This window comes from Ambystoma mexicanum, chromosome 5p (genome assembly GCF_040938575.1).
Source record: "Ambystoma mexicanum isolate Mex_15411 chromosome 5p, UKY_AmexF1_1, whole genome shotgun sequence".
NCBI lineage: Eukaryota > Metazoa > Chordata > Amphibia > Caudata > Ambystomatidae > Ambystoma > Ambystoma mexicanum.
Window position 1 is genome coordinate 994,638,557 of NC_090930.1, and position 23,718 is coordinate 994,662,274.

General features: G+C 45.1%; 1 protein-coding gene across 7 annotated transcripts in view; it reads left to right on the forward strand.

Moving 5' to 3' along the window:
• Positions 1-23,718, forward strand: part of RREB1 (ras responsive element binding protein 1) — a 245,438-nt gene that overhangs the window by 44,172 nt on the left and 177,548 nt on the right. Inside the window, exon 1 of one of the 7 annotated variants that reach the window (XM_069613469.1) lies at positions 7,344-8,178. The exons of the other annotated variants lie outside the window; for them this stretch is intronic. The gene's annotated coding sequence lies outside the window, so the exon portion shown is untranslated. Of the gene's footprint in view, positions 1-7,343; positions 8,179-23,718 lie in introns of those variants that run through there. 7 annotated transcript variants of the gene reach the window in all.

Consider the following 23,718-nt stretch of genomic DNA (forward strand, 5'->3'; position numbering starts at 1 on the left):
AACCAAGGTACAGGAATTTTGATCCTGCTTCCGTTCTGGACAAACTGATATGCTTTGTTAAAGGGATTTGTGAAGTAGTTTTGTAGAGGTGGTCTCTTGACACGAATCTGGAAGAAGATTTGGGCTGGTAAGGGATCTAGGGAAAATATTGGTGGCCTAGAGAGCTATAGCAAAGTCCCTGTTACAATTCAACTGTGGGGAGCTGTCTAGATACACCAAGAAAGGGCTTGTTAACCCTACCGATCTTACCGCAAAAAATTCAGACACCCTATAAAAGGGCATGTTTTTTGCTGTGGCGCTTGGAAGTTTAATCAAGACACCTTTTGCAGCTTTGTCCGTCTTTGATCTGCGCAGCCACATCTCGGCTTGTTTCTCACAGATCTTTTAGTGTTTTTCTATTTAGGGGTGATGTAAACGCTGCCTATTAGCTGAAACGATTAGTATGGGAAGTGAAGATCGGAGAGAAAGGGGATGTAAGGTGGAATATAGCTTGTGGATGTTTGGCTTTTTATCTACCCATTGATCGCTCATGGCCATGCTAGTATCTTATGGTCATCTCCACCCACTACCTGCCCCGCCAAAAACAGTCTCCCTTCCCCTGGGATTTCAGAGCTAGCTCTGTGTTTTTAAGGGGAAATAATCCCATACTTCTACGGACCCTCACTCCACCAGTCCTACACTCTACTTATAACTTTTCTTTACTAATCGTTGAAAAGTAATATTATTCTGATCTTATTCTCTCACTCATCTGCGTTGGCAATTCTGGGCTCTCAATCGTATTCTTTCCACACCACCTTTGAACCATTGCTGTCATCTCTTACCCCTTCAGATTTTGCCCCCAAATTTTTACTGAGGAGGTTCTTAATTTGTGGTCTATCATCCAATCCTTGTTTTGTCCCAATTCACCTCTGCAAGCTTCTTCTCCTTCATCTGCCCCCGCTTTCTCTTCCTCTCGGACACTGCATATTTTTATCGCTCGGCTCATCCCACTGCCTCTCCTCTTGACTCTTATTCTCAAGGTCTTTCCCTGTCTTTTTCATCATCTAACCATCATCTTTAATCTTTGTCTTTCCACCTCCATATTTTCCTTCTTCCTTTAAACAAGCAGTGTTATATTAAATAGCTTATGTACTGCGCCAGTCGCCACTGTAGTGGTCTTCAAGCACTGAGTCCTTGCTGTAGGTGAACGAATTGTGACCCAGCCCAGGGGATTGCTAACCAGACCGTAGTCTGCTGGAGGAATACGGGAGGGGAAAATAAGGGGGAATGGGGTGGAGAATAGGTGGACCCGGTGTAAAATGAGTACCAAAACAATGGGGCAGGATATAACTGGATGTGTTGGGAGATTTATTAAGACTTGTTATGGATGCATGAAGGCCTTGAGATCTGCTCAAGAGTTCCAGGTAGTTTTGGTGGCTATGATACTTATTTGAAATGTCAGAACTCTTTCCTGATAATGTTACTTGTAGACTGGGTAGGTCCAGCCCAGTGGAAAAAAAACGTCTCTGAGCTAGGAGTTTTCTTATGACATGAACATGAAGTTCTCCCTAGTCTTAAGCAACCGTCACTTGATCCCTCTCCTGCTAATTTTCGCCAAATCGCTCCTGTAATCTATTTTTCCAAAGTGATCGAACTTATCGTCTATTCCCAGCTATCTATCTTGATTGCAACTCTTTGCTCTCTCCACTTGTATCTGGGTTCTGTTCTCTCCACTCTACTGAAATGCTCTTATTAGTGTTTATAACTGTTTGCTTTCTGCTAGTCACCATAAGCAATCCTTGATTCTGATTCTACTTGATCTCTCCGCTTGTTTTGACAGTGTGAATCATGCTGTGTTCTTAGTTGGTTTCAATTCTATCCCTCTGATCGTTCATTTTTTTTTCACTTGTGATGGAAATTCCTCTTACTATTACTTTACATAATGGTGTACCACAAGGATCGGTACATGGTCCTATTTTCTGACATACACTTCTTTACTCCAGGTATTCTCAAACCCTTTGGACAGTCCTGTCATTTCTATGCTGATGGATATCAGCTCTTTTTGTCCTTCTCTCACACTATCCATGCAAAGATTACTGCTAGCTTACTCTATACAACCCTGGATGCACTTTCGCTTTCTCCATTTTAACCCCTCCAAAACTGAAATCATATTTGTTCTAGTTCTACCTTTCCTACCCCTTCTGCTATCTCATTTCCCCCTTCTCTTATTCACAAATCGAAAAATGCTTTTAATCTTGGTGTCATCTTTGACTCTTCTCTCTAATTTTCCTTCCACATATCCAACATTGCTCGCTCCTGACGAAAAAAACCTGCCTTTCTTGTCTTTTCAAGCCATCAAACTCCTGATCTTTAATCTGATCCGATTACTATTCTGCTCTTTTAGTTGGCCTACCAGTTTACAATCTTGCTCCTCTACTTCCTATCTGCCACCTCTTCTATCTCCTCTACTACAGCTATATCTAGTTCTCTTTGGTCTAGTTCCTGTCTCCCTTTCGAATCATGCCCCCTCTTTCACTTCCTGTACATTATCTTTAAATGGTTACATGGTCTTGCCACCCATCTCTCCTCTCTTGTCTCCTCCTATGTTCCTGCTTGTTCAGTTTGCTTTCCATCTTTTATTTTTCTTCTAACAGTCCCTAACTCTTCCTTGTGCATCTTCCTGTTTTCGCTCCATTTCTTTACTGGTGCCTAAACACTGGAAATCCTTTAATTCTCACTATCCCCTCTTCTCCCTCTTTGTCCTCATTCAGATAACATTCTCTTAACCTATGTCATAGCTTTGTAGTTCTGCTCCTTCATTTCATCCGCCTTTCTTATTATGTTTGTTTAGCTCCCTAATGCCTCTGGGTTCATGGTTTGCGCTATATCAATAATTAAAGTAAAGTGTGGAGTCAAACAAATCAATGCAAAATAAAAACTGCAGTACAAACCTTTGATTTTTTTTCCTGTTTCAATGAACTATATGTCCAAAGGTATCGTGCTAAGTCACTGAATACTTATCCTTTTGTAAAGAATGTTGTCTTGTAAAGCATTGTGATTTATCTACTGTAAATCTTTGTGTTTTGTTTCGCTGACTTCAGCGGCTTTTAATTTTGTATGCTGAACAACCATTTTTCTAAATAGACTTGTGACATTGGATAATTTGACATTATTTCCCTCTTTAGCTGTGTGCACAAGTAGCTGCAAACAGTGGTGTAATTAAGATGGTGAAGGCCCATTAGTGTGCTTTTCGACTAAGGGAGGGGTAACCATTCTCCCATAGATGGATAGTTAGTCTCTTCCACATTTGAGTTTGCTCCCCCGTTAACAGAAAACCAGTGGAAGTACCCAACAGGTTGACTGACGCCAATACAACCTGACATATTTGGAATTCAACTCAGCAATGTATATTAAAGAAACCATGTACTGAAATAACCAGGAAACGCATCGCAATAGCATGAAAAACCCTCAAGAGTACATTACTGCACCCTTTCCAAAAGGTGTAGATCATTAATTTGACATGTCTATTTTAAGGCCCTGAGGAAGCTCTTTGAATGAACACATGTAGGTCTTGAGGACATGGACTTTAAGAAAAAGCAGCAATTAAAAGTAGATAGTTTATAACACAGTCTGAAATCTTCGTATTTTTACTGAGGCTCTCAAATAGCAAGTGCATTTGGATTGAAGACTTTTTGTTTCTTCTTCTGTTAGGTTGCCCCTTTTGTTACCTTTCCCCAGTCTGCTTAGGCTTTTTACACAGGAAAGTTACTATTCTAGGTCTGAGCAAAAAATCAAAGGCGGCGAAAGGGGAGCTCTCTGGTCCTTCCTTGAGCGCATTGGGAATGCCTCTATCCTTTTCAATGCGCCCTTCCGGTGCTGGGTGGTTGCACCCTTTTATGTCTTACAGGCACCAAATGCGGCGACCTGTTTGCCGCCCTGGTGCCCGTTCCCTCTCATCCTAACATCTGCCTGGCATGCTGCCAGGACCATGATGCACGAGCAATAGTAGGCAAATTGAGCCTTCTCCTACAAGACGTCCTGGTTTTTCACATGTTCCCATAAACTTCGGCAAAAAAGTGACATGTCCTGGTTTCAAGATAAGATTTCGAAAAACACAGATCTTATTAGGTTGCAGCTGCAGTGAAAGCCAGGTGTGGGGTGCAGAGGGGGAGCATTTCTTGATGCTTAAAGAATGGAAAAAGATGGCCACGTGGAGATCAATGGGAACTAATAACATTGAAAATGTATGATAGCTAGAGGAAGAAAGGGAAGGTGAAAAACATGTTTAGATGGGTTCGGGGAGACGAAGACCTAAGTGATCGATTTACAACCAGTACCCCAGAAGCATCCACATAAAAATGTATCAAAAATAACAAAATATCCCAGAAAAAGGTTTAAACTATTAAAACACTGATAAAATGTATTAATTTTAAAATGACATAGAAAGAGGCTATTGATTTCCCCATCTCTTGCCAATGAGAAGAAATGTTATACCATCATTTAGTAGGCTCAGCCATCATGGTCTGTCATGTTTTAAGCATAGGTTTTCTATGCCCTTCTTTGTCTTTTGTATTGATTTTGCCAAATTGTAATGTTAAAGGTGTTTGTACTGCGCACTCTCGCCACCTGCGTGGTCCCTTGGCGCTCTGGCAGGTCTGTAAAGCAAGAGGGTAAGGTGTGGGGGTTACATTAGTAGGAAGGACTGAGTGGGGAAAAAGAGCAAGAGAGAGCTGTGATCGTCCTGTTTTTCGGTTAATAAAATCTGGTCGCCCTACCACCTAGCTTTGTGCCCATGGTAGTGCCATAGGCCGTTTTTATAGTGCCGAGCCACATTCTTGCTTCACTGAGTAACTCTAGACTCTCCCTGCAACTGAACGTAGCCCATTAATTGCGAGGAGCTGAGGTCCTCTGCCTTGTGAGGAGTCTCGGGCCAAGGTGCAGTAGTATCGAGGGTGTCATTTTCTCACTGCGAGGAACATCAGACTAGGCCTCTCCCTCCCTCCCTCTCACGCTCCATGAGGAGCATCTGACCACACTGAGGTCTCGGCCCCTCTCTGTGACTAGGGGCTCACAGAAGGGAGCCTCTGGCCTCCTGCAAGAAAGCATGAGACGCTCACGTGAATAACGTTGGTCTAGGCCTCTGTTGCAGTGAGGGAACACGGTCATCTCTATTGGCATACACCTTAGGGCTGTCCAACAGGGAGGAGCTTCACCCTAGTGGGGCTCGTTTCTCCCTGATGAGCGGCAGACCCCGCGGGTTGTGGGTGCAGGCCTAGCCTTTTGACAGGCGGAATGAATGCGGCACTTTGGCGACACTCCTATAAGCCCCAGAGGGATTTGGCTGCCCCTTGCCCTGCCTGCCTCACACTGGCTGAAAAGGTACCATTGTTTGTTCTGCAAACACTAGGTGCAGTTTGTTTCCAAGGTGACTGTGGCTCCATTGCTTGGGATCAGCACTGGGAGGAAAAAGTTGCCGTGAACACCTTACGAGCATCCTGCTCTTGGAACTGGCGGGGGATGGGGGTTCGAGCAAAGCTGCGCGTGTTGCTCCCCGGTATGCCCACAACAGCCTTGCCAATGTGCCAGGTGATGTGTAAACAGAAATATAAACTGCATCTAAGTATGCGCAATGAGCGCCTGAAAGGAGTCATTCTCTGCCAAAACCTTGGACCCTGAGCGCTTTTTTACTTGTAGCTGTGAAATGCTGCACCTGTATTTACCATTCAGTGAAGCCTAGTGTCAGTTTTTCATGTGCGCAATGAAGATAGCAATGAAAAATGAAGGGGGGTGGGGGTCTGGGGGGATAGGCACCCGGCAAGAAAGCGAAGTGTGCCCAAAGAAATGCCATTTGAGGAACACGTCTGGCAGGTTTTTAGTAACCAACACAGGAGTCTACGGTTGTTGGAAGCGATTCACTCCCCTTCGCCCCCAACGGAGTAAGTTCTTGTGTAAACATATCGTGATAAGAGACATTGGGGAAAATGTAACCTGTCTTTTAGTTTTCCTTCAGTAATCGTTTAAAACACACTTTTGTTTTTCGTTTTTAAAAGTCAAGAAGCAATTAAAACGCTCGGCACGGATGCTGCTTCTAGGGCAGAACAGGCAAAGTTCTGCTATCGGTTTTAATGCGGTTCGTGCACAGGTTTCAGTAAACATTAACCTTCTTTATCAGAGCTCTGAGCTTGCTGAATAGTTAGCAAAGAGAATGTGCCGGGAGACACAGATGAAACAGAAATAGGTCCAAGGTCAGGAGGGATGAGGAGCCGTTTTACTGCGCTGAGAAAGGTGACACACATCGCCTTGGAACCTGGTGCTTTTCCAGTACCTTCTATGTTCATCTTTGGTTATACAATGTCCCTTTTAGAAACCATGAACAAACCTTTCCAAACCGCAGGCCAAATCCCAAAAACTACCCCACCAATAAAAAAAGGGATTGTGTGCCTACATTTTCGAGCAAAACAATTCTATTTTTGTAAAATAAAAAGTTGACTAGTGGTCCAAAACAAGCAACAGAAACAGTATTGAAATCAGGTTACATTTTTGTGTTTTCAGCTGTTAGACTAGAAGGGTGTATGTAGCTCAGTAGGTGGGGCCCGTGTGAAACTAACAAGTGACACATTAGAAGTTCAGCAGGGTCTGCATCGCCTTTTAGCCTTCTTCAGTTCGATGAATTGAGTAAGAATTATATTCAAGCATAAGTAAGTTCATACGTAAACGATATTGTTGGACATTTGTGCATTTTGCAGGCTTTGCCCATGGTACAATTTTATTATTAGTCTTTTTTTTTAACCACGGCTAAAGAGAACACAAACAATTTCACACACTTTTGCCATGCGAAGACCACATGACTGCAGCCCATCCAGGCCCTCTGCTGATGTTATTTATAAACTGACACGCCGCTTGCACTACTATTAGGGGGACATAGGTGTGGGGGAGGGTTTGGCATCGCCAGAGAGCGCTCTATTCCTCGTGGTGTTAAGTGCACGCTGCTTATGCCCCCCCCCCCACCACCACCACCACCACCTTCATACACAAGCCTGCAACATAACCCGGTTTTTCTTGCACAGGGCTACCTTTCTTGCTCATCAAGCTGCTATTTACCCTCGAGCGCTTTAGCTTTGCTTTTTGTCATCTTTGGTCTCCTTCCGGGAGAGGGGGAGGAATGGCGCTTCCAAGAGGCAGAAGGGATGCCTGTGATTCTATTGAAGGGTTGGTGCCTGTGAGCTGTGAAGGAAGGGCGGGGGCCCTGCTGGAGATGGCAGTATATTCGGCAGGGGGTGATGTCTGCGAGATCTAGAGGAGTGGGCCCCTATAGAGATTGGAGGCGATGCTTGGCGGAGCTGTGGGGGGGGGGGGGGTGGAGGTGATATTGAGAGCTGGCGGGAAGTGAACGCCGTGAGATTTGAGGGGATGCTTGAGACGTGCGTGGCATGTGAGATGGGGTTTAGAAGGTCTAGTCGGGTTGGATTGTCGGGCGCTTCTGAGTAAACGGGTGGAGTTGGAGCCTCTAACAGAAAGGGGGCGAATGCAAGCAATGGCGCCTGTGCAAAGGGCGGCGCCTACAAGAGCTTTGGTGGGTGTTATCCCGCGAAGAAATCTGGAAAGGTACCAGTGGGGGGAGGAAGCAACTATCAGGCAGTATTGGAAGGGGCGAATGCCAAGAAGCCAAGGAGTAGTGCATTTTAAAGGGTGAAGGCAGTTCCTTTAAGTGGCAAGGGGACAGTATTTGAGAGGTGAAATGGCAACGATTTCCTTGAAAGTGTGATGGTGGAATTGTCTTGAGAGGAACGGTGCCTATGGGAGATGGCGAAATGATGCTTTAGTGGCGAGATCGTAGTGCCTAGATTGGGGAAGTGATCACTACGTGTTCATGGTCTTCTGAAACAACCGCTTTCATCAGTTTGCAGCTACTGAAAAACACACCCCTAGTGTACTACAACTGGTGGTTCTTTTTTGTTTCGACTGGCTAGAGATGAGGGGTGGGGGCAGGAAAAAGATGGCAGCTACTCTGCAGATGTGTCAGCCTGGGTGATGTCTAAAGTTTCTGGTACACAGTGAGAACACTGCAGCCTTCTCTGCCCTGTGATGGATGACACCTCCTGCAGTAACAGACCTCTGCTGTCAGTCCGGGGAGCGAGAGCCGAGCTGAACAGCTGGGTGGAGCATCCTGATTGGTTCTGAGTTGTGCCACATGGAAAGGTAGGAGGAGGCGGGGATCGCGGGGGATGTTTCTGCAACCGTTGGCCAATATTCTTGCCTTGTACTTTGCCCTCCATCTTCATGTCTGCAGTTTCGTAGGAGAGCGTGAACGAGATTAGCTTGGATTGCAGTGTTTGCAATTGCTGCCTTTTTGGAGATGCCCGAGTCCTTTTATATGTAGCTCAAGTCTGCTGTGCTTTCTCCTGAAGTCTTAATTGCTTTAAACCATAACTCAACTGGAAAAGAAATGTGCCGGAGTTAACAGTTAAAGAAGCGGTAGTGTGTTTAAAAAAAAAAAAAAAAAAATTGTCGTTTGTATTAAGACTTTCTCCACTGTGAAGCAAATGCATTGCGTAAAGGTGCTTTACAAAATCGCATTAAAAACGAATATACTTCGCTTTGGAAACACAATGTTTGTCAGCATAGAATGTGGAGACTGGCACACAGGAAGCCGTTTAAAAAAAAATATTTTCCAGTAACCTGAATTCACACCTGGACCAATGTTATAGTGCCATTACTTCCAGTCCTTGTCATCTCTGTCATAAATGACAGAAGAACTCCACATCACATTTGGTGGGATTTACCCTGTACCGTTCACCCGGTTTTTATCATGATCCGTGTACATGGCCTTGTTCCATCGATACCCACAATCAGTCTTTTCCCCCAGCACTCTATACTACAGCTGTGTTAAAAAACAAGATGCCCACCGGAACAGGATGTGTCCAGGATACCCAGTGACTGCGCCACAGGTTCTCTCCTATCGTCCATTCCATGTTCCCCATGGTTTTATGTACCCAAACAAAAGGGGTGTGTCCTTCTTTGACTGGTGTTCAGGCGAGATCCAGCATTACCTAGAGCCAAAGAGATTGATGAAATGTTAGTATTTGGTTAATCAAAACCAGAGTTAACAGCAGTCTTTCAGATTCCCATATAGGCAGATAAGGTGTTCGGGACAGGAAATGGGAGTCCTTGTCCCCAAGAAGGGAGTCCATCCCAGTGAGGTCCAGTTTGATCAATTTGCCATTGGGAAATCTATCACCCATTATCCACACGTTGCCTTGCCTTTGCCTATTAACAGTAATACCTGACGCAATTAGAATCCAGAAGTAGCGTCTCTTCCAAGTTTAATATACAAAATAGGATGAGCACAATATACCTCAAGTATTAATTTGTAGTCATCTAATTAACAATAGTTATTCATATTATTTGGTGCGGTTCAAAGACCATGAATTGCAGCATTCCAGGCAGTACCAAAATGCAAAAAAAAGGGGGAATCCCTCCAGTGTTTTGGTCGCATTCTAGTAGTAAAAAGGTCTTCACATTGTAGTTCTAATCAGAAATAACACCAATACAAGATCTTGAATGTTCCATTAAAGTGGTCTTATTTTCTTTATTCACTGTGTATACAGTTGGTAATCCAGAGGCAGAGTACAAATGCATTTCAGACTGAAAGTCCATCGTCAGGCCAACTTTATATATAATACAAAATAAAGTAAAAAGAAACATCAGCACGTCACTAAGCACTGTTTTCAACACAACCTAGGATGATCAGGTGTATATAGATGTTGCAAACCTGCATACAACCTTAGCTAATTTCAGACCACCCAGACCTGCTAACGACAAAATAAAACAAAATGTTCCTCTTATTCGCCGTACACGGTCTGTACATGAAAGAGAAAGATTTATGCACCCCATCTACCTTGTCTTCACTAATTAAAGCATCTCCAGTAAACCGCCAGCCTGGAGATAGATGACTGCAACAAGATGCAGAGTATACATAGTTACGCGTTACACTTACTGCAACTGACTGTTATAGGGGATCTTTCTTTGGGATCCTCATGTCCACTCACCTTAATCCTTCTGTAGCTCTTGTATCAACAAGGAGAAAGAACATATCAGCCATCTCCTGTAACTAACTGTAGGAATATTTAAACCGTTTTTTGAAAACCGCGGGTAAAGCGGTGTACAAGGGACCTCATCCACTGTGATGACATCACTACGCAATGTCTTTTTTCAAAACAGCAAAAGCGTCATAGAAGAACATCCGTATCTTCTCAAAGGGAGTACAAAACTCGTTGCTGATAGTTTTAAAAACAATTCCACATGCATACAAATAAATTGAAGACCACCTAATACACTGCATCCTCTTACATAATAGAAATGGTTACAAACAGATTATTAATTACAAAGGAAATGAAAAAGAAATGATACAATCTATAATGCGCAACAGAAGCCTACACAGTTATATATAGTACTGTGAATTTACATATACATATCAGTCTTGGAGCAAGTCATTTTTGTAATACACTCTAAAACTTTGTCACTTCAAACCTGGTTCTGTTGTAATAACAATTCTAAACAGATATCAATTTGTTGACCAAGCCTATATACTGAATAATCCCAAGACACCACGTGCTCCAGCAAATATAAACAGTTCCAATAGAGATACAGAAGTCAAAATGCTAATACATTGCCAACTTTCCATGACCAACACTTGTGAAAAAGAACTCACCTGTAGGCCCACCCGAGACCTAACACGTCTCAACAAATACCTAAGTCCCAAAAGTTAGGATGGTCACACTGCAACACGTGCTCGGCCAACTGGAAAAAGGAGACTTCTTGACGTTGTTGGACTCGGAGGACATCTTTTTCCATATCCCCATTCACAAAAAAACATCGAGAGTTACTACGCTTCGTAGTGCAGGGACAGCACTACCAGTTCAAGGCTCTACCTTTCGGCTTGACGGCACCCAGGGGGTGCATAAAGTGCCTGGCTTTGGTGGCGGCACATCTGCACCTACAGGGCATACACGTATACCCTTACCTGGACGACTGCCTGATTCGCGCCCGCTCAAGGGAGCTGGCCAACGAGTACAGGGAGGACCGTCCGGTTACTGCCGGATCTTGGATTCTCTGTCAACTTTCCAAAGTCTTGCTTAGCGCCATCGCAGAACGCTCTATTCCTAGGTGGAAGACTCAATACAGTGTCTTGCTTGGTGTTGCCCTTGGAGGAGATGATAGCAGCCATTCAGTGGAAGTTGCAATGGCTGTCGTCGACGAAGACGGCCACTGCTTGGGCCATCAAGATGTTACTGGGAATGATGTAGTCCTGCATATACCTCCTCCTCTGCAGGTTTCAAATGCGACTCCCTACAGGAATTCCTGGACGCATGCTGGATTCAGGTGTCCGGAAGATTCACGGACAGTATCCCTCTCGGCGACGAGTTCCGTTGGGCGATAGGATGGTGCAGTGTCCGTTCCAACATCGCCCAGGGCACAGGATTCCAAAAAACCCCATACTAGGAGACGGTCACCACAGATGCTTTCCCGGAGTGCTGGGGAGCCCACACGAGACGTCTACACGCCACAGGCCTGTGGCTGCCAGAGGAGAGGGATCTCCATATCGACATCCTGGAACTAGTGGCAGTGTTCTGGGCCAAGCCGTTCCTTCTGTCGCTGAATGGCAAGGCGGTGAGAATCTTAACAGACAACAACACCACCACCATATTGTACATCAGGAACCAAGAGGGCACCCGATCCCTGGCACTCTCCAAGGAAGCACAAGACTTGTGGTGCTGGGTCGTCGGACAAGGGATAGTCCTCTTCATCTAGTGGGAGTCAAGAACACCATCACAGACTCCCTCAGCACGGAACTGCACTCCTGCCATGAGTGGAAACTTTGGCATTATCAGGTGGACCGCCTTTTCGTCAAGTTGGGCAGGCCCCAGATTGATCTATTTGTGACAGCGGAAAACTCCATGCTAGAAGTTTGCCAGCAGATTCCACCAACCGAGGTGCCTGGGGGACCCATTGTCCTTCCCATGGGATGGGCTGTTTCTTTGCACGTTTCCTCCGTTCCCTCTCCTGCTACGAGTCATCAACACACTCCGACAGTTTCGATGCAGGATGGCTGAGGCAGATTTGGTACCCAGACCTTCTCAGCCTGTCGGCATCACCTCTGGTGAAGCTGTCAGTGGTTCTGTATCTTCTCACCAGAGAAGAGGCGCAATGCCGCATCACGACCCTGGATCGCTAAACCGTAGGGTTTAGCTCCTGCAGCCCTGGCGTTTGGAGGGTATGAGTTGCCAGCGGACTGCAGAGAGGTCTTTGCCAAAGCCAGGTTGTCGTCGACTTTGAAGTGCTATGGTCACAAGTGGAAGCGTTTTGCTACGTGGTGCTGGTCACAGAGGATTACCCCTCTGAGGGTCACGGCCCCACAGATCTGACGTAGTGCTATCCTTGGGCAAGGCAGGGCTGGCACACGCCTCCATCAAGGTACATCTGACGGTTATCTCCTTCTACACCAGGAAGATCTTAACTTTGGTTCCACTGACTCATCAAGGAGTTTCCCAAAGGACTTTTCAGATCTTTCCTGCCGGTGAAGGCTCCTGCCTCGTCGTGGGAACTCAACGTGTTTCTGAGGAGGCTCATGGGGGGTGGGGGCGGGTTTGAGCCTCTGCATCAGGCCCAGCTCAAGTTTCTCTCTTGGAAAACAGCTTTCCTTGTGTCCATCACCTCCAGGCCCTTTCCTGAAAGCAACCATACCTGACATTCCATGAATCGAGGGTGGTGCTATGTACGCACCCCTCCTTCATGCTGACGGTTCTGTGGGAATTCCACCTCAACAAGCCTTTGGGGGTTACCTGTTTTTTTTTTTTTTTTTTCCGAAACCTTCATCGCCGGTGGAAAGGGCCGTGCACTCGCTGGACGTTGCTCGTGCCCTAAAGTTCTATGTGACATGCACAAAGAGTTTTCGGAAGACTTGACAGATATTCGTGACTTTGGTCCTGTGAACCATGGGAAGGCCTTGTCCAAGGCTTCCATTTCAAGATGGCTGCATCACACACTGTCATCGGTTGGCCAACCGACCGTTGCTTGGCTGTCCGACAGCCCATTCCACTAGAGTGATCGCTGCGACAACGGCGTTCTTGTCTGGTGTGCCTCTGCTGGGCTGCTACTTGGAGGTCCACACACACCTTCACGAAATTCTAGAGCGTTGACAGGGATTCCAGGGAGGGGTCCGGAGTCTGCTAAGCAGTGCTATGCAACCTGCTTGCTTGAGGTGAGTCTTTTCCAGGGGTAAGTGTAATTGCTTCTGGTGAGCCTTGCCAACTCCTGTGGTTGTGTAACGTTGCACTGCTACGTATTCGTTATTCATGAGCATGTGAATCCTTGCCAGACCCCATGCTGGAGAAGGTTTGTTACTTACCTGTAACTATTGTTCTCCAGCATGGATCTGGCATGGATTCACATGCAAACCCTCCCTCTGACCCCGCTGCGGCTCTTCTTGGTCATACCTCCACTTTACATGCTTATCAAATCTGAACATGGCTGCTATAGGAGGGGCTTAGGGAGAGGACTGTCATCGGATGGGGCATGTATGACCCAGAAGACAGTGATTCGTTTAGAGGAGAAATACAGTTTGTAAGTGAAAGTGAGGCAGTTTTTTCTTTTACAGAGGATTCTGTCTGAAGACTGGGAATATTCATGAGCATGTGAATCCATGCCAGAGAACAATAGTTACAGGTAAGTAATTAAAACCATCCAGATTACTTTACCACAAAATATGCCCACCGGAATTACTGTCACAAGATGGCTATCTGAAATAATGTCCCACAGAATTATGTCCGTCAAATACATTGTGCCAAAAAATGTTTTATATATTTGCTGGTCCATGAAATATGCTCATCACCAAAATTCCTATGTCACAAAAACGATTATCTCTTGAATGATGTAGGTGTTAGAAAACCAAGCTGTTTCATCTTACTTAACCATACAAGCCAGCCAACATCTACAAATTCCACTCTGCAGACTCACGTGGACGCAAAAACAAGCATTTGCCCACCCAGGTGGATGGAACACTCAACTTCTTCACATAAGCTCTACAGAGTCTGCACCCTCCATTGTAACTTTTGGGAAAGTCTCAAAACATACCTGTTTCCCCACACATAACCCTGCCCTCCCACTGCTATCATTTCTCTATCCTTTCCTGAATTTTGTTTTCAACTTCCACCTTTTCAAACTTTGAAGCATGTAAGATGCTCTGAGACCCTTCGGGTAGGGCCAGGGTAAACAAATATTCAAATAAATAAATTACATGGTTGCTCTATGGCTCTTATGCATCATGCTATTCTTGTAACCTTTTATTGTGGGACTTGGCTCAATGCACTAGGCAGGCGGTCAGGGATTCCCCATTAGCCAGTGAATAACAGCAAAGGACCTGTTCCTATGTATAGCACTTGGAGGGAGCTCTCTCTTGAACAATCACTATGCAGATCACCTCAGTCACACTAACCGCAATTGCATTACTTCAACTGGTTACTGCGGAAGAGAAGGGCCATTTCTAACTAGTTTTGTACAGTAGTGCCAAAACCAGACACTGGCTGGCAATATCATACTACATAATAAAATATTTCTTCATTGGTATGCCTAGCCTAAGGATGCAAGTATAGCCAAAGCTGAGCTGTAGACATTCATTGGACATCATTTAAACCGAGTTTAATAGAAGCTTACTTGTTTTGTGGCTCATATTAAATGGGAATTATTATGTATTAAAGTGCATTTGGTTAAATTGTAGGCTTTTACAGTAACACACAATAAGAACACAATATACAAAAACGGTACACCCAGTAAGAACACAATCTACAAAAATGGTACTTTGTAAAACCGTACCATAAAAGGACTTTTAAGGGGGCCCGTAAAATCTGTTAAAATAGAAAATGCAGAATATTCAAGAGGCCAAAACATTGCAGCTTTCATTCCATGAAACCTTCCCTCATGGTAGAGATAATCTGCCAACCACTGACACGTTCTAACCAGCGACTCGCCCCAAAAGTACTGCTACACAGTTGATCAGAAGTGGACACGACTGAATTTGCTATATGCTTTCTCGTAAGAACTATCGTGCACTTCACATTGGGTCAGAACATGTTGGAGGGTCCGGGGGGGGGGGGGGACTACCTGCTTATTGCAAAGTCTGCAGATTCTATCTCTATGGGGAGTACCCACCCAGGCCCTGGTAATTTTCAGGACCAGGAGAGTCTGCCTCCACAATGCGAGAATAAATCTGTGAAGTGCTGGAACACGAAGTTTTGATAAATATGACTTAGGAACTCTGCGTACAAAAGCTTGATGAGAATATTGGACGAATTTCCGGAGTGTGGCTAAATGTGTAAGAGCCCGATCCGCATCAAAAGACCGGGATTTCTCCGGTATCTTTGCAAGATTAAACTCAAGCCAGGATTAACGAACACCCCTAAATTTTTGAAATAAGTCTTCACTCTAGTATCCAAATTCCGAAACCAAATACTCCTTGAGAATCTCAAGGAATGTTGAGCCGAAAGCCCCAATAGGGAATCCTTTCCCACTAGATCATACTGTATCTTTGCCCAAAATGTACAAGCCGCCAATGCCCATAAAGAAGTTGGTGATGGAAGGCCAAGTTCCAACCTAATTGCTTCCACCGGAACGCAAGGCGGTAGGTTGAGCAGCGATCGCAGTATCTTCCCCATAAGCTTATATAAAAACTAAACTGCTTTTGGGGGTATGGGAGTGGAAGACCTCTAATGCATAGATCATCGCTGGAACAGTTGAGATCTTGTATGCTATAATTTTTGCTCCACTACATCTACCTCCCTGGGCATTTATCGTGTTCCTGAGGGCACGCCACTTTTACAAAGCCTTACGGGTTGTAATAGGCGAAGAACAGATTTGACCTAATAAGAATACCCAAGTATTTGTATTCCGAGATTCGCTCCAGCTTAGCCCCCACCCTCCCACCCACCAATTACCTGGGCCCTTGGCATGTGCCCCCCTACCACACACCATGACCTTAGTCTTGGTGGTTTTTGGACTAAGGCCCAGAGCACTCGAAAAACCATGGAGTGCGTGGAGGGAGCTTTCGTCCAAGATGACAATGTCCTCTGCATAGGATAAACAAGGGAGAGGTTTTCCGCCATAGTGCGGGGAAACGTTCTCGACCTGACTCAGGCTCTGCGGCAATTGGGAGATATACAGATTAGAAAGCACCCCTGTTTTAATCCTCGCTTGGTGGAAATGGGCAAGGACAGTTCTCCCTCCTGGGACTTTCTGAGTCTAATCTCAGTTTTACTGTTAAGCGCGCTGATGAAATAAAAAAGTGATGAAAAACATAAATACAAGGACGTCCCAGAATAACACTGGGTGTCAGAAATAAGGGTCAGGAGGGTCCAGATCGAGTGTGACCTGGCAAACCCCTTCCTGAATTCCCTTTTGTTGATAATTTAGGAGCTCCTTTTCCTCCACCGAAGCTGACATCAGCTCTAACAATAAATTGGCAAAAAGCTTCGAACTACAGTTGAGCATTGTTAACAGTCTGCAATTGGACAGCTGGTCACAGAGACCTTTCATGGAGACGGAAATTAAGATCGGTAACTTTGTATGATCTTGGACTACTTCCTGTTTCACAGATCTGTAGGAATAGTTGATGTAAAATATATGCCCACATTTGCGGGTTGTCCTTCAACACCAAGTTGGATAGATCATCCGGGCCGGCCGCACTTAAGGCCTTCGATTTGATTATGCAAGCCTCTCGAGCTGCCTCCTTTGTGTGCGACATAACCAGCAAGTTAGCCATAGATGTAGGTTCACATGGCCCACCACCATGATCTCAACCATCAAAGGGAGTAAGAATAAAAGCAGCCCAGGGATCCTAAGCTATACCCACAATTTCTTGTGCCAACGAATGGGCATTATTGTGAGATTCTTTGATGTCTTGGTCCCACACCTTCCCTGTTGAGAAGATGGGGCTCATCAAGCATGGCTGGCCTCCAACTTTATTAATAAATTACAGCCTGTTTCCTCACCATAAAGGCTGTGTCCAGTCATTTGTCAGTGAAACTCTGATACATCTGCCCCTACCTCCCAAACTATAAACCTGTACTCGCTTCTTCACCTGTCGCAGTATTCCTTTGTCAGTCTGTCCGTGGTACCAGATATCTCGCCCAGATTGTCACCTTATCAGCACGAGGGGACTAAATGTTAAAAACTTCATCTCCCGTGCACGTTGCTATAAATGGCATGAGCAAAGAAGCCATTTTTTTCCAAAGCTGGCCTGCACAGGCTTTGTTCTGTTTAGAAGCAGTACCGCGTGGTCGCTTTGTAATCGGGTGTGGAGGCGGCATAGCAAATTAAGTGGCAGTCAACAGAGCTACAAATTGGGTAAGCCGAATGGGAGGCTTCCCTGCCCACACGCGCTTAAAAACTCTATTTGGATTGTCGTTCTGGAATAGTGAAGGCCATCTTGCCCGAAAAAAATGTCCTACGGTTCTTGCTTTTATCTGCCAAGCCCTCAACTCCGTGTTCGGTAAAGTTAGTCATTAGTCCTTCACGGCGTCTGGTCCGAAGTCCAAGCCGCGGCAGAGACAGTCGCCTCATGCTGCTATTAAAATTCACGCATAGATTACTGTTGCAGCTGAATAACCACTCATTCTACCACGCGGCCTCCACCCCTCTCGAGAACGGCAAGTTATCGAGCAGTCAGTTGGGCAGCAGATTTCAGAGCCTCTTGAACAGGCTCGGCTATTATGAATACGCCATTTGTTGCTGAATGGGGGACCACTGCTGGATGCGAGGCAGCACAGCCCACACTGCTTCGGATTCACGCGCTTCACAACAGTCGTCTCCCTGGACCAGATTTTTCTAATAAAGGACACTATTTTATCCGCATTGGGACTTTTTGTTGGGATGTGAATTTTACCAAGCAGAGAAATCGGGTATACCTCTCATGCGAGTTGTCTGAAAGAAGCACTGTGCTGGCTGGAGTACAAGATTGGTCAGTGGGTTGAGCGCCTGTTGCAGAACTCCACCGGTCCCTGCTTCGAATCCCAGCCTTTCTGCCAATGTCGAACCAATGCGTACCGTTGATTTGGCTATCTGATACTTAAATGACAGTTCTGCTTCCTTAAATAGTACTCCCTAATTCCAAAACCAATAATAGTTTTCATTGAGTTTATTTGATGGTAATTCCAATTGTTCATTGAAACAATGGCAACCTCGCAGTCTTCAGAGTCAGAACTAGTATCTTTTTTTAAAAGAACAGCCAAAGTCATCCTCTTCGATACTGAACTCATTCCAGAAGTTAGTTCTACACTCTGGCTCTTCCCTACAGCCCCCAACAATATACTGTTCTTGCAAGGGCACCTGTAATTATGCATCCTGCTTGCTACGTTCACAAAATCAGGGGCGTCTGGCTACTAAATTTAGTGCTTCACACGAGGAGGTGGGGTTCACTTTTTAGCAAAAAAGTGTTCTTCTATTGGTAATTTGTAATTCTGAGCTACCTCAATAACTTTGTTGTGCATGTGCTTTATAAAGCCCACCTGCCGCAGTAGCCGTCTGCTAGAGCTAGCTATTTCACAAACACACGTGGCACAGTCCAGATATTGAGGATCTAGGTTTTTATGGCTTTCCTAAACTGAAGATGGTCTTCTATAAATGTGATTCCCGTCGGACGAGTGATACAAAGGGGCGGTACAGAATGAGAAGGCCCGTCGTGCAGTTCCTCACAGTATAGATTTTTTAACCTGGAGAGAGTGATGCTGCATGCCTCAAAGCATCTTCCAGCATTTCCATAGAGCACTAAAGGGACACTTTTTCCGAACCCCTTTGAGACGTTGCCTCCCTTTTTGACCATATGTGAAGGGTCTAGTGGCGGTTTGCTCATGCTGGAGAAACAGTCATTCTTATTCTATGTGAATTCCCTTGCACACACTCCACCTTCCAGCCTTTTTTACTTTTTGTCACTTTTCTGTAATATTTATATTAATTCTTCTACCTCCGGCCCTCAGAGCCGTTTTCTCTCTCTCCCTCGTCCCTCTAGCTGCATCCATAATGATTCTCCTGCTCTCGCATACTCTCCAGCAGTGATCCAGATAAGATTTTGAAGCAGGAGTATTTTACTCCCTATTTTTTAAAATTGGAAGTAAACTGATTTTTTAGGGAGCTAAAAAGTAAGTCCCATTCCCAATGGGAGTATTTAATAAGTGAATAAAACATTGTTTTCACTGTAAAACAAATGTTTTGCAATATGGTCCATTGGTTTGCTCCGGTTTTGGTCACCAAGCGGCTACCTTTTATTGGCCTGTAGTGAAATCTCAAGCATGTTACATTAAAACAAAATTGTGGGAGCCCCTGTACTAAGAACATACCTGTCCAAATACCCGGTACTCTGGGATGGTTCCCCCTTAGAAACATGTTTTAGTTCACCGTGCCCTTGACAGAGGAGAAATGTCCCTTTGCAGATCAGTCTGGTCCTGTCCACAAGAAGTGTAGTGAAATGTAGGCGCCCTTTATATTTTATACAAATCGTTTTTTGGTCCAAAGTAGATTTATTTTCAGTTATTTCCCGTGCTTCAGCTGTTTTTTTTCTGTGTTTTGAATTGAACTGCATTTTAGTACATTTGTGGTTCATGTAGAAGTTGGTACTCTCAAAGACTGTAAATCGGACGCATTCAATGTTCGTTCGTGCTAATGTGCTGTCTTTTTATCTGTTTTTTGTTCGAGAAGCAATAAGTAAAAATCCTACAAGACTTGGGGTAACCACTTTAGTGGCTGAATGCCTTTGAAGTGAGAAGTTGGGTATCCTAAAACGTCTTCTCTCTCTTTGATATACAACCCCCCCCCAGTCACTCGTCTGGCCATCCAGAAGCTAAGTTGTCTGCTGGGTAATACACCTGAAATGTAGCTTTACAAAGTCTTAAACCTTAACATTCGTGCGCATTTTGAAAAGTGAAAATATTTATGCATGTTGGCACAATCCACCACATCAAAATCTGGCTTGTGTTAATAGCACTATAACTCAGAACGCGTCTTGCCATCCAACTTTGCCCTGAAGTACCTGCCAGTGTTTTTTCAAGCGGTCTTCTGAGTGTTAAAGACTTAATTGGAGTTGGAAACCCACTACTGGTGTAATAAAAATGTATTACCAGGTCTGCCTTCAACCAATTGATTTATAAGCACTATGTGTGTTCTTCACTGAAGCCCTGTTAAAACACGCATTATCAAAGCCAACAGTTTTGGCTTGTGTAGAGTATTAGGCATTTGCCTGGCACTGTTGTCAGATGCCCAGGTACTACTCGCACCATTGTGCAGCTGCTACCATAGATGGCTAGTTAATACCACTACAACAGTGCCTTTACAAAACCAGGTATATGCATTGGTGTGTTGTGCAACACGTTCTAGAAATGCAGATAGGCGTGGTACTTGTGTAGCAGGGTTCCCTAGTTGTCTGTGGTGCTCGCACTGATTCTGCATCTCCTAGCACCAAGCTATTCATGCAGTGTTTTAGGTGCTCTTGTCACTTTAGGGTGTGATGAGAGTAGTAAGAGGCAGACTAAGGAGAAGAAGGCAGCGGATTGCTATCTAAATTGCCATTGAGAAGTTAAACACAAAATGTAGCAGAACTGGTTCGACCAGAATTCGCAGGCCAACCATGAATCTGCCAGCGCTCGAAGGTATCGCAAGTAAACGCCACCTTTCTGCCCTAAAAGGTTTTTGGCTCTGCTTCTTAATCATTTGATGAACATCCTCCTTTGAGATTGGGGTGGGAGGAGGCTAGCCACCCAGCAGTACTCTTCCCTGCTGGCAGCATCCTTGCGTTTTTTTTTCTCCCTAGGACAAAGCTGCGCACTTGTCTGTGCCTGTCAATGCACGCAAAAGACTGCAACCTTTAGGTGTACATCTGTCCCCTCAAAGGCTAGACCATCCCCTCACTCCTCCAACACTGTCAATAAGGTCAAACTAAACAGCATCTCCACCCACTACGTACCTTCCCTCGAACTGAAAGCGGAAGAGGCACTGTTTGCAGAGCATGTTCAGTTTGTGTTCTGCGACTTATAAGGTCCACAACTGGATTTGGGACATTTAGTCTTCTAGGCAAACATTGCCACATTTTGCTTCAACATAAAAAAAAGATGTTTTATGGGAGGGAGCCAGCCTGCCTTACCTCTCTCGCTCCCTCTCTATTGTATCATTTCCCTGTCGCTCTCAACCCCGAGCCCCAAAATCAAATGTCCATGGCGAAATGCAGTGAGTCCCTCTGATCTGCTGCCAGATGGGTGGATACCCCATAACTCAAGGTACAATAAAACCTACTCGAATCACAACATAAACACGCCACCCAATGGCCTGGGGAGGCAAAGAGTACTAACACTACTGGGCAGTGTAATATTCCTTTCTGGTTGCAGATCATGGTGTCATGCTCTTCTGGGTATTACACCAGATGGATCTGAAACCAATTTATTGGTGTCTGAGCCATGGACCAAAACTCCTGCTTTCCTTGTCGAGTTGCTTTTATCTTACATTTTGATTTATATAGTGCACCTTTCCCATTTACACAACCTTGTGACCCCGTATATCTCCTGGTGGGTGTCTTAAGGTGAGTGGATGGACATTCCTAGCAGGCTTTCAGATACCAAGTGGTTCTCCATTACACCTTATGATGTGGGTTGGGTGAGGTGATGTGTTTGATTCTTGTCTGGTGTCAGATATGGGTCTAGGGTGGTGATGATCTTCTCAAGTGATCACTCAACTCGGGCACACATATGCCCCGCTTAGTGCTACCGTATAGTAACCCCTACTTCCTAATTTCTGGCTTAGACTATGCATGGATCCCCTAAATGCTGGCTCTCGAACTCCCTTAGGGGCTTACTACTTGTCCCTACTCTAGCCAGTCGTTTGCATTCTAGGCAGTAAGTGCTTTGCACACACTCAGTAGACTTCAAGTGTGTTTAGTTACACTCACATATACCTCTCCCTCTCTGCTATCACCCCTTCCTTTATTACTCCTGCTAATCCTCTATCCCCTCAATGTTTCACTCTCCTAGTTCCCGTCTCCACCCTTAGTTATTGCCACTCCGCTTTTCTGCTTCCCTTGCTTCTACCCCTCCTGTTACTTCTACTACTCTCCACTCACACGGCTACTTTCCTCCTACCCCATCTATGCTCCTTCACCCACTCCTACTTTCTTCTGCCCACCCCACTACACAAACCCCATCCCTCACCTATTATCTTTCACTTGACATTCACTCCTTAAACAATCTTCTTCTACTGACTCGCCACGCACCCACACACACACTCGCACTGCTGAACCCCTTTCACTCCAAAGCCCAAACCTCGTCTGTTAAAACGATCACCTCCACACGCAGCCGCTCCCTCCCTCCTGCTGGTGTCTTGGTCTTCCAACTCCATTGACCTCCCCTGGATAACACACCACTTCTGTTTCCCGTTGAACCCTTTTCTCCTACTCTTCTTTCCAGGATTGGGTCTCTGTTCCTGGTAAATCCTTACCTGTCCTCGCCCCCCTGAGGCGTGTATGTGCACCAGAAAATCTCAGGAAGGGGCCTAAGCCACGCTCTCTTTCCCCACCCAGCTTAACCATGGCGGGACAACTTTAGCGGCTTAGCACAGTCAATTTTCCCGTTCATGCTCCCGGATTCATCTCTGAGAAGGGTTTTAGTAAGTTTGTATGGGGAGGGAGGGTAGATTTCGTGTCCCTGATGGTTTAGGGGTTTTCGGTACTGGTGGACGCAGGGACTCTCTCCATGTGGTGGCTCTGCAATGCTTTTCGGGTGACTGCCTCTGGCTGGATTGCCTCCTACCTAGAAGGGTGTGCCTTTAGAGCTCGCAAACCTCTGCCTCACCATTCGCCCTCTTGGTGTCTTCCCCCACAGGCCCTCCACCCCACAGGATCAGTCCTTGGACCTCTGCTCTTCACCCTCTGTACCATAGGAAGGCTTCTCTCCTCATTTGGCTTTGATGATCTGCTCTTTGCCAACACTCAATTCTTTACCCTTTGCCTCTAACCCAGCCATCTCGTCACCCATACCGCTTCTCACTTATTCTCTTTTTCCCTCCTCTTCCATCTACATGGAACCTGCTGCCAATCGAAATCAAAGCCAGGCAACTGTTCATCTATTCTAAATTTCTCTTAAACGTTTCTTTTGCCACAGAGGGAGCTCACCCTGCCTTCTCCACATCCTCCACACTTGCCCCCTGGGTTAATCATACCTCCTCTGTAAGTCACGTGTTTCTTATGTTTTTGTTTTTACCCTGGTCTAGCTCACCACTTCATATTTTTCTGCATTTGTTCAGGCATCCTACCCGGGAATTGCAACCACCAAAGGTTATCGTGTTACTTAAAAAAAAAATGTCAACCTTTACAATAATTATAAACTTGTACATACAAACAGATATTACCACCATTACTTTCATTTTGGAAAAGAAAAAGTGGGGGGGGGGAGAAAAAGAAAAGGAAAGCATCAAAATGACATCCTCTGATCTTGAGGAAAAAAAACATTTACAATCAGACTAGGCCAACTGTAAAACCAAAAAAATAACCAAACGCCAGATTGTTGGTTTAAAACTCATTTGCTGCTGATCAGTCCCAGCTCGGATACACCTTCAAACTAATAATAAAGTCCCTCATAGCAATAGCCACAGATGCGAGTGCTAATAAATTCAGCAACCTCTGCTATAAAATATCATTTTCAATAAAATTAACAT